We start from the raw sequence: 5058 nt of genomic DNA, 5'->3' as shown, positions 1-5058 counted from the left end.
TTGTCACATTACAGCCACAAACATGAATCAATTTCATTGGAATTCCACGTGAAAGACCAATACAAAGTGGTGTACACGTGAGAAGTGGAACGAAAATCATACATGATCCCACACTTATTTATTTGTTAAAAAAAAACAACTGAAAAGTGGGGTGTGCGTAATTATTCAGCCCCCTGAGTCAATACTTTGTAGAACCAGTTTTTGCTGCAATTACAGCTTCCAGTCTTTTAGGGTATGTTTCTACCAGCTTTGCACATCTAGAGACTGAAATCCTTGCCCGTTCTACTTTGCAAAACAGCTCCAGCTCAGTCAGATTAGATGGACTGTGTTTGTGAACAGCTGTTTTCAGATCTTCCGCATTCGATAAAGGATATCGTAGTGGAACTTATAGAGAATGAAGCCGAAAACTTTTTCACAAACTGATGTCGAAAGGATCCTGTACTTTTGGAGCTCTGCCTGTGTCATCTTCAGCTTCAGGAGTAGGTCCTTCCGTTTCTCATAGGACACAAAATCCTTATTCATAAGTCCCACTGAGCTGACCAGCACTAAGACCTTGTTCCACATGTGCTTTTCAGTCTTCCCCGGAATCCTCTTCATCACTTGGGGCAGCCATGGCATTCCATGCTCTCTGTACCTTTCAAGGGTCCTGGCGTAGCACAGTCCACGGCACTCCATCTCCCCCACTATGGCCATGGCCTGGGACTCGATGGAAGGCTCCCTGTTGTCATTATGTATCTTTACGTAATCCATCAAGTTCCAAGAAGCCCTCCTTGTTCCCTTTATGTCACAGTACTTATTGTCCAGGAACCACCTGATCTTCAGCTCGAGGAATCCTGCTCTCAGGCATTCTTGTACGTTCTTGCCTTCCCCTTCAACAAGCTTCCTTGCCCGGGCAAAGGTGAATGGGGTCGGAAAGGAGTCTCTGGTGGCCAAGTTCTCCAACAGTGCAGTCAGATTAATGTGTCCCTTGAGATTCTCTGGGCATTTTTCCCCTTGCAGCTCTGAGATAAAGATGCCGTCTTTCAGCAGAAGCTTTCCAAGTTCAAGTTCTTGTAAAGCTTCTGTCGTCAATAGCTGCACCAGTTGCTGCACCCAGGCCCATGAAGCCCCTCATGTTGGTTGCACTGAACTCGTGCAGCGAGCTGGTCCCCAGTGATGCCGAGTACTGTCTGTCCATGTTGGACAAGGGGTGCCCGTATAATGCCTCCTCCAGCGCAAGCTCCTGCTGGAATGCCTTCCACACTGGGAGAAAGCCGCCTTTGCCTGTGTGCTTTTCCCCAAGTTGCCGGAGCTGGTCAGCCATATGCTTTAGACAGCGAGACAGTATCTCATTCACGCTTGGCTGTTCCTGTTCCTGTTGAAAGGGGACAACGAGGGGGAAGTCCGTCAGGCACTTCTGCAATGTCCTCATGTTGAAGAATGAACATGCCTCAACTATGTGTGGGAAGTCTGCCAGTTCCTCCCCTTCTTTCCCCTGCTGGTCGAGTTCTGTCTGCACGTTAACACACTCGTGCATGGACATGCACGTGAAGAGCATCCTTTCCAGTCCTGCTCTTGACCAGAAAAGTGTTGTGTGAGGGTCCAGTGGTATCAGGTTGCAGGCCACGTGCAGAGAACATTGTACGATGTCGTCAGGGTCAGCATTTCCCACAAATTGAAGGGTCCTTTGTCTTGTGTCCAAATTTATAGACGAAGAACCGGACTTCCAACATTGGATGCTCCGAAACATCCTGTTCGCTTCATCAAGTTTGGAGAGCATGAACGCTTGATCCTGCGACAATACGTTCATGGTACCCTTGTTTTGAATGATGGTCTTCTGCTGCGTGGGTCAGGTCAGGTCTTCCATTGGAAGGTCTCTGAGCAACTCAACCAACTTTTTTTTTTAAGATGCCATTTAACAAGGTCCACCGTGTGCCTTGGTAAGTAGTCAGGCATTTTACAGACTCTGTCCACCACCACAAGGGATTTGGGACTTACTATAGCTTCTAACTTGAATCCCCCGTCCAGGTAGGCAAAATCAAAGCCTCTTACCTTTCGGAACACTTTTAAGCCCTCCGCAGACACCTTACTAAGGTCAAAGTGTTTCTTTATGGTGTTCCAGGTGTTTTTCAGCTGGTGCATTTTGAAGGGTGCCATGTTCAACCTAGAAAAGGGTATATTCAGGCCTTCCAATGTTTTTAGTTCCACCACCACTCCGTCGTAATCAAATTCAATCGTAAGTCTCGTGGGATGATCAACCGTCGTTGCCTTCAGTGGAATGAAAATGTTGGGGTCCAGGAGGAAATACTCAACACTTTGAGATCTGCGGAAAGCATCCGCCAAACCCTTCATATTTTTGACACCAATGTCCTCCATGGCTGTTGTGTTCTGGAAAGAACACAAAGTGTAATCAGGTAAGTAAAACACATTAAAATCAAATAAGTAAAGAACAGGAAATTGCAATTTGCCACAGTTAAGAATATGCAAAAATATTACCTGTACTGTAAATACAGTCTTTCAAGACAGCAGATAAAAAAAGTTGTCTTAGTTAACCAAGACACTGTGGTCATAAATCAAGAGACACTGGTCCTCTGAGTTTCAGGGCCCGAATGACTGAGCTGAGCACTCCTCCCCTTATATAGGGTCTGTTTAGTAAGTGTAAGAAATACCTTTTGAAAAACGTCCCGGTCAAAAGTTATCGCCATAGGAAATTAATGGTATCCCACTGAATGGGTCGTTCAGTGAATGGGCTACTGAACAACACTCACTGAATTAGCCACTGAACGACCCATTGAATGAGCCCGTGAACGACACCCACTGAATAGCCATTGAATGAACAAACACAGGTACACATGTCTTTCCCATGTGCCTATCCTCTGTGCCCCTAGAGACAACAAAAGAAGCCTGAGATGCTGAAAATGTGATGCCTATGTTTGCAAGGCTCACTGTCACTTGTGTCTCATGTGCATGAATACACACACACACACACACACACACACACACACACACACACACACACACACACACACACACACACACACACACACACACACGTTGAGTTTGGTCTTTGGTTTTCAATTTATTTTTTTACATTGTTCATTTTGTAATACCCTTTCAGTGCCTATTTGTATTTTCACTGTAGTTTTTTTTTTTTTTTTTTTTTTATTTTTTTTTTATTATTATGTCGAATTCTATTTATTCATGTTAAACACTACTTTGAGATATTGTTCACAGCTAAACAAGGCTGAATATAACATTGGTGTTGAAAATGGTTTTTGTGCTAATTTAGGAGCAGTTAACAAGGACCGGTCAATTTTGATGGCTCTTGAGGTTCTGGAGATATGCCAAATCGGAACACAAAGGATGGGACAAAAAGTGTTTCTCAGGTCTGACAGAACAGTAGCTGATTGTATAATGAACAGAATAAACAATAATTGTGCAGAAATAAGTTGTAGTGTATGACAGAATTATTATATCTTTCAAAGGCCTGGTGTGAACTCTCCTCACCTGGGAGACATGAAAAATATTATGCATCTTCATGTTAAGAGGCAGAACCAGCCAAACGCTAACAGGATTTAATATTGCTTCCACTGGGAAAGGACCAATAAATCGAGAATATAAATACGGCCATGTTTGGCTTAGTGAAAAAAGACACATGCATATCAAAAACCCTTCATGCTCTTTTCAAGCTCCCCTACCCCAATACTATGTACATTTAATATAAAGCTTCTTTTGTTTTCAATATATGTAAAAGTATGGCTTTGTTATCCTATGTAATAATTTCTGAAAAAGGTATCTTTAGGTATTTATTTTATAAAGTGCATTTGTTATGATTTTAAATAACACGCTAACAGCTTGACTGATCACCTTTAACTCTTATAATCTAGTCAACCTTTATGTGCTTGAGTAAGAAAACAGTTTGTCACTGTACAGTAACTGATCAGCCAGTATAGTTTAAGGAAGTTTTGAATGCAGCAGAATGACATTTTCATTATTATTATTTTTATTTATGTATTTATTTTTGCTTTACCAGCCTTCTAAAATCTCAGCTGAAAACCATATTCTCCATGGTAATCTGTTGTTACTGGGACGGTGGAGGCTTGGGATGTAATGCCATCTTTGTGCAAACTGTCATTTGGTAGCTCTCCCTTAATTGCTGGTCATTGATGAGCAACATATCGCTGCGGCTATCTGTCCTCCATATATACAATTACATAAACATACAGAAACCTTTTAAGCCCTTCTCCTCTGATCAGGTGTCCATCTATCATTTACCTGGATCACTGTCGCCAAACAGTCTGTTTCATAATACATGTAAGCGAATGATCCCAACGTGCTTAAGATACTTTTTTAAAATTATCTGTGTAATTTCTGTTCATATTTAAATTAAGAGGGGGTGGCAGTAAAAACTCTATAGCAGATGTCATCAAGTACACTGTCAAACGATTGCACTGTACAGACTCGTGTACTTGACTACTGAGAAACTGCTTTCACGTCAGACTTATCTGCGCATTTCATTTACTGCTAAGCTGCTTAGCGGCTATTATTTATCCAAAGTGCGACACCTGAGCACAGACCCGGGCTGTTAAACAAGTATGAGTCAATGCAGAGGTCTGACAGACTGTCCAAATTCTCCCAAATAATCTGCAACCACCTGTTTAAAATTGACTTAGAATAGAAAATTCTAAGTCTATTCTTGAGATATTCTTATTTTCTGTTAATAGTTAATCTTTCAAATGACAAGAGATAATGCCTAGATATCTCACCTCATCTTTCATCTGTATATTACATATTGACTGCAGGAGACAGTCATGTAGAGCTAGTATCTCACATTTATTATCATTATTATTATTATTAAGCTGTAAACCTGACGTGTTTCATAATCGCCTTGGCTATGTTAATCATCATGCTCTTCAGCAGTCGTCAGGACGCGGGGAAAACAGATGAGAAATTAAAATGGAGCCACAAAGGAAGCAAAACAAGACACCTGAACATGGAAACACAACACCTTCACAATAAAACACGAAACGGTGAACGTATATAATACAATATAAAACAGAGTGAAATTTGGAAACATGA

General features: G+C 41.6%; 1 pseudogene; it reads right to left on the bottom strand.

Moving 5' to 3' along the window:
• Positions 1-345: 345 nt before the first annotated feature.
• On the bottom strand, positions 346-2355 carry LOC148096977 (uncharacterized; annotated as a pseudogene).
• Positions 2356-5058: the final 2703 nt, after the last annotated feature.

Source organism: Neolamprologus brichardi, chromosome 20 (assembly GCF_056152115.1).
Source record: "Neolamprologus brichardi isolate AB-2024 chromosome 20, ASM5615211v1, whole genome shotgun sequence".
Lineage (NCBI taxonomy): Eukaryota > Metazoa > Chordata > Actinopteri > Cichliformes > Cichlidae > Neolamprologus > Neolamprologus brichardi.
This window is presented reverse-complemented; position numbering and strand designations above follow the sequence as displayed.